Source organism: Taudactylus pleione, unplaced genomic scaffold (genome assembly GCF_031769625.1).
Source record: "Taudactylus pleione unplaced genomic scaffold, aTauple2 ptg000176l, whole genome shotgun sequence".
NCBI lineage: Eukaryota > Metazoa > Chordata > Amphibia > Anura > Myobatrachidae > Taudactylus > Taudactylus pleione.
In genome coordinates this window covers 2,788,720-2,795,308 of record NW_028284578.1, presented here as the reverse complement: position 1 = coordinate 2,795,308, position 6,589 = coordinate 2,788,720, and the positions used below count along the sequence as shown (strand labels likewise).

General features: G+C 52.4%; 1 long non-coding RNA gene across 2 annotated transcripts in view; it reads left to right on the top strand.

Moving 5' to 3' along the window:
- Positions 1-861: 861 nt before the first annotated feature.
- LOC148520515 (uncharacterized) overlaps positions 862-6,589 on the top strand; it is a 103,851-nt gene continuing 98,123 nt past the window's right edge. For both annotated transcript variants that reach the window (XR_015878863.1, XR_015878862.1), the window contains exon 1: positions 862-968. This is a non-coding gene — a long non-coding RNA (uncharacterized LOC148520515). The remainder of the gene's footprint in view (positions 969-6,589) is intronic.

Below are 6,589 nucleotides of genomic sequence, written 5' to 3'. Positions count from 1 at the left end.
CTGCTATAGGGACATAGAAATTGCCAAATTAGCAAGCTCTGAAAAGTCAAATTTTATTTAGATGACATTAGGCATTGTACCAATCTGAGGAACATTTGGGTCACAATTTCTCCAGAAGTTAGGGTTGATAGCATGGAACACTTGGTACCATCTAAAGCACAGATTCTCAAACTCGGTCCGCAGGACCCCAAACAGTGCATGTTTTCCAGTTCTCCTCACAGAATCGCAAGTGAAATAATTAGCTCCACGTGTGAATATTTTAAAATGTATCAGGGAGTAATGACTACACCTGTGCAGCTGCTAGGTGACCTGGAAAACATGAACTGTGTGGGGTCCTGAGGACAGAGTTTGAGAACCACTGATCTAAAATAAAGATTTAAGGCAGATTTGTTAATTAGAGTAGAGATGGAGCTTTTAGTTATACCATCGTCAGGGCCGGCCGGCCCGTTACGCCAGGTACGCAGTCGCATACGGCGCTAAGTTATAAGGGCGGCAGAGTCCCGAGACTGTCCCCCAGTCCAAAGATGCCGGAAATTAATTACAATGAGTCACACTGACTCCTTTTATGCCGCTGCGCAGCTAGCCACAGCCGCTGCCTGAACGGCTGTGGCTGGCTGCGCAGTGGCATAAGAGGAGTCAGTGTGACTCATTGTAATTCACACTGGCCCACACGTTCATTAATGACAGGCCAGGGATGGCCGGAGGGAGAGGAGTGGCCACTCTCTTCTCCTCCCATCAGCTCCTCCCCTCCAGAGTGACTCAGTTTACAGGAGTTTTTGTCCGGCTGGAGGGGGAGGAGGGGCCTCGCTCTCCCCTCTCCTTAGCTCCTCCCCTCCATCCCCAGCTTCCTCTTCTATCTTGCTACTGCTTGGACGCATCTGACGTCACGATCTCCGTCCCGGCGTTTAGTGAGTACTCCAGGGTTAGGAAGGGGAAGAGCTATCCACGTGCTGCAGTTCTGGCACCAGGTAAGTAAATTTAATTTAATTACTTTCTATTTGTCATGCAATGGCTGTCACCTAATGCTGTCACCCTCTCCCTGTCACCTAATGCTGTCACCCTCTCCTTGTCACCCTCTCCCTGTCACCTAATGCTGTCACCTAATGCTGTCACCCTCTCCCTGTCACCTAATGCTGTCACCCTCTCCCTGTCACCTAATGCTATCACCCTCTCCGTCACCTAATGCTATCACCCGCTCCCTGTCACCTAATGCTGTCACCCTCTCCCTGTCACCTAATGCTATCACCCTCTCCCTGTCGTCACCCTCTCCCTGTCACCTAATGCTGTCACCCTCTCCCTGTCACCTAATGCTGTCACCTAATGCTGTCACCCTCTCCCTGTCACCTAATGCTGTCACCCTCTCCCTGTCACCTAATGCTGTCACCCTCTCCCTGTCACCTAATGCTATCACCCTTTCCCTGTCACCTAATGCTGTCACCCTCTCCCTGTCACCTAATGCTATCACCCTCTCCCTGTCGTCACCCTCTCCCTGTCACCTAATGCTGTCACCTAATGCTGTCACCCTCTCCCTGTCACCTTCTCCCTGTCGTCACCCTCTCCCTGTCGCCTAATGCTGTCACCCTCTCCCTGTCACCTAATGCTGTCACCTAATGCTGTCACCCTCTCCCTGTCACCTAATGCTGTCACCCTCTCCCTGTCACCTAATGCTATCACCCTCTCCGTCACCTAATGCTATCACCCTCTCCCTGTCGTCACCCACTCCCTGTCACCTAATGCTGTCACCCTCTCCCTGTCACCTAATGCTATCACCCTCTCCCTGTCACCTAATGCTATCACCCTCTCCCTGTCGTCACCCACTCCCTGTCACCTAATGCTGTCACCCTCTCCCTGTCACCTAATGCTATCACCCTCTCCCTGTCACCTAATGCTATCACCCTCTCCCTGTCGTCACCCTCTCCCTGTCACCTAATGCTGTCACCTAATGCTGTCACCCTCTCCCTGTCACCTAATGCTGTCACCCTCTCCCTGTCACCTAATGCTATCACCCTCTCCCTGTCACCTAATGCTGTCACCCTCTCCCTGTCGTCACCCTCTCCCTGTCACCTAATGCTGTCACCTAATGCTGTCACCCTCTCCCTGTCACCTAATGCTATCACCCTCTCCCTGTCACCTAATGCTGTCACCCTCTCCCTGTCACCTAATGCTATCACCCTCTCCCTGTCGTCACCCTCTCCCTGTCACCTAATGCTGTCATCTAATGCTGTCACCCTCTCCCTGTCGTCACCCTCTCCCTGTCGTCACCCTCTCCCTGTCACCTAATGCTGTCACCTAATGCTGTCACCTAATGCTGTCACCCTCTCCCTGTCACCTAATGCTATCACCCTCTCCGTCACCTAATGCTATCACCCTCTCCCTGTCGTCACCCTCTCCCTGTCACCTAATGCTGTCACCCTCTCCCTGTCACCTAATGCTATCACCCTCTCCCTGTCGTCACCCTCTCCCTGTCACCTAATGCTGTCACCCTCTCCCTGTCACCTAATGCTGTCACCTAATGCTGTCACCCTCTCCGTCACCTAATGCTATCACCCGCTCCCTGTCACCTAATGCTGTCACCCTCTCCCTGTCACCTAATGCTATCACCCTCTCCCTGTCGTCACCCTCTCCCTGTCACCTAATGCTGTCACCCTCTCCCTGTCACCTAATGCTGTCACCTAATGCTGTCACCCTCTCCCTGTCACCTAATGCTGTCACCCTCTCCCTGTCACCTAATGCTGTCACCCTCTCCCTGTCACCTAATGCTATCACCCTCTCCCTGTCGTCACCCTCTCCCTGTCACCTAATGCTGTCACCTAATGCTGTCACCCTCTCCCTGTCACCTAATGCTGTCACCTAATGCTGTCACCCTCTCCCTGTCACCTAATGCTGTCACCCTCTCCCTGTCACCTAATGCTATCACCCTCTCCCTGTCACTTAATGCTGTCACCCTCTCCCTGTCGTCACCCTCTCCCTGTCACCTAATGCTGTCACCCTCTCCCTGTCACCTAATGCTGTCACCCTCTCCCTGTTGTCACCCTCTCCCTGTCACCTAATGCTATCACCCTCTCCCTGTCGTCACCCTCTCCCTGTCACCTAATGCTATCACCCTTTCCCTGTCACCTAATGCTATCACCCTCTCCCTGTCACCTAATGCTGTCACCTAATGCTGTCACCCTGGGGGCACTGCATAGGGTGGGAACCTCCACTGGGGGCACAACAATGGGGGGACTACTACAAGGAGGGACTACTACAAGAGGGGGGACTACTACTAGGGCCACTACAAGGGGGGCCACTACTGGGGGCACTATATAAAGGGCAATGCTGGGGGTACTGCATAGGGGGGGAACTACAACTGGGGCCACTGTTTAAAGGGCACTGCATAAGGGGTACCACTATTGGGGCACTGCATGGGGGGGTACTACTGGGGGCACTATATAAGGGACACTGCATAGGGGGGACCACTACCAGGGGCACTGCATAGGGGGGCGCCAAAAAATATACTCGCTTACCAAAAAATTTGGGCTAGGGCCGGCCCTGACCATCGTCTTATATTTTAGCTCATAAACTAGCAATGCCTAAAGCACACAATGACAATTATCAGCTATGGAAATTTAAGACAGAAATGCTATAAAGTTATGACTTGTGGGAGGTTATTACTACAGACAGATCAGAGGTTAATAACCCAGACTAGGATAAGAAAGACAGAGAGGTACATGTGTCCATAAGCTTAGTAATTGAATGTGACCAGCCATCTAGAATGCATTACAGATCCAATTTAAACAGACTATTCCAAATGAGATTTGGCAAATGAAAGTGGTAGCCATATTTCTGGGCAGAGTTGCTAGCAAAATGGATGCAAAATTATAAAAAAAAAGGCATGTAAAAATAACATTTCTGCAGATCGGCAGAGCCTGAGATGCTTACGCCTCCGCATCATCATCAGCATGTGTGCTGAATTTACATTAAGTGATGATCATCAGCATTTATTTGCACCAGCACTGTAGCTGGTGCAAAACGTATGCATCCTAGCAGGCATATATGTGATTAAACTGTTGGTTTGCATAAGCCGCATCTGCGTGCCCATCATTACTGATGTGTGCAGATCTACAAGTGCATTGCAGGGGCGTATCTACACATTGGCTGGGATGGCACTTTGCCAGGGGCGCCAGCCAATGGGGGGGGCGCCATCCAGCGCTATCACACACACAGCCTTCGGCTGGTTAGCTCGTGTGTGTGTGTGTGTGTGTGTGTGTGTGTGTGTGTGTGTGTCTAACTCATTGATTGGGCATAAAGTGCAGAATGGGGTTTTTCCCCGAATGTTAAACCCCAGAGGGTGCCTTTACTTGCAGAATTTTCCTCGCAGCTCCTGAAGCTGCGAGGAAAAGTCCAATGCAAATCCGGCTAATTGAATCAGACGGCACGAGTAATTAGCTACGGGGTAAATCCTGCAGCTAATTGGATTCCCCCCATAAAGTCACACAATAAGTAAACCAGAGCATATTTTATATGCAAGAAACAAGGATATTTGTAGAAAGTTAGCTCAGTGTGTAAAGCAGAGAGACAGAGAAAATGTTCTTGGGTCCAAGCACACTGACGCCTGCACACATTAGTGGAGGGGAACATTTAAAGACACAGAAGGACATCTGTCCCTTAGTTACAGCATGCATACGCGCACGCAGGGGGGTTTCCGAGTACCTAGAAACCCCCCCTGCCCGCCGATCCATTGCCGCGCAGCATAAGAAGGCACCCGGCGCCATTGGGTGTAGAATTCATTGGCCACTGGTGCCGGTCACGCTAGCCAATCACGGCTCGCGCATCGGCAGCCAATCAGGAGCAGCACCTGGCCGCTCCTAATTGGTTTTCGGTCCACGCAGCCAGCAGCCAATCAAGAGCCGCCACGTTCCCGCTCCTAATTGGCTGTCGGTCTGCGCACAGTATTCTAAAGTACCACCGGGGATCCTGAAGGGAAGGGTGCACTCTGCAGCAAACACAGCTGCGGTGAAGCGAGTGCTGAGGAGCGGGGCTACGTGAAGGGGCTGTCTGCAGAGATGCCAGTGAAGGGGATGTTTCTTTGCAGATAAGATGGTGAGGGGCTGCGCCTGCAGGTACTGTGTATGCAGATCAGATGTAAGGTGCTGTGTATGAAAATCAGATGGTGAGGGGCTGTATGTACTGTGTATGCAAATGGTGAGGGGCTATGTGTACATATGGTGAAGGGCTGTGTGTACTGTGTATGCAGATGGTGAGGGGCTGTGTGTGTGTATGTGTGTACTTATGGTGAGGGGCTGTGTGTACTGTGTATGCAGATGGTGAGGGGCTGTGTGTGGCTGTGTGTACATATGGTGAGGGGCTGTGTGTACTGCGTGTACATATGGTGAGGGGCTGTGTGTACTGTGTATGCATATGGTGAGGGGCTGTGTGTACTGTGTATGCATATGGTGAGGGGCTGTGTGTACTCTGTATGCAGATGGTGAGGGGCTGTGTGTGTACATATAATGAGAGTCTGTGTTTACAGATGATGAGGGACTGTGTGTATAGATAAGGGAAACGAAGCGCTAAGGGGAGGGGTAGCGTGAGGTGAGTGGAGAAGTTAGTGTTGCAATTAGGTTAGTGGTGTGAGGAGAGGTGAGTGGTCATGTGAGGAGGTATGCTGCTATGAGGGGAAGGTAGGTGTGAGGAGAGGTGAGTGCTGCGGAAAGGGGAGGTGTGAGGAGAGGTGAGTGCTGCGGAAAGGGGAGGTGTGAGGAGAGGTGAGTGCTGTGGGAAGGGGAGGTGTGAGGAGAAGTGAGTGCTGTGGGAAGGGGAGGTGTGAGGAGAGGTGAGTGCTGTGGGGAGGGGAGGTGTGAGGAGAGGTGAGTGCTGTGGGGAGGGGAAGTTTGAGGAGAGGTGAGTGCTGTGGAAAGGAGAGGTGTGAGGAGAGGTGAGTGCTGTGGGAAGGGGAGGTGTGAGGAGAGGTGAGTGCTATGGGGAGGTGTGAAGAGAAGTGAGTGCTGTGGAAAGGGGAGGTGTGAGGAGAAGTGAGTGCTGTGGGAAGGGGAGGTGTGAGGAGAGGTGAGTGCTGGGGGGAGGTGTGAAGAGAAGTGAGTGCTGTGGAAAGGGGAGGTGTGAGGAGAGGTGGTGCTGTGGGAAGGGGAGGTGTGAGGAGAGGTGGTGCTGTGGGAAGGGGAGGTGTGAGGAGAGGTGAGTGCTGTGGGAAGGGGAGGTGTGAGGAGAGGTGAATGCTGTGGGGGGTGTGAGGAGAAGTGAGTGCTGTGGGGAGGGGAGGTGTGAGGAGAGGTGAGTGCTGTGGGGGGTGTGAGGAGAGGTGAGTGCTGTGGGGAGGGGAGGTGTGAGGAGAGGTGTGTGCTGCAGTGAGGAAAGGTGTGCTGCTGCAAGAGGAGCAGAGAGGGAGGAAAGAAGACTTCCATAAGAAAAGAAGTAGGCAGAGCTGGCCACAGAAGAGAAGGCGCTGCTGGCAAGAAGCTGAGGATCAAGAAACTGAGGACCGGAGAGTGTTGCAGTGGTGGAAAGGAAAAGACCCAAACAAATCTCCCCACTGCAGCCTCTCCCAGCACCATGGTAAGCGGCTTCGCCCACTTTCACTTATTTAATC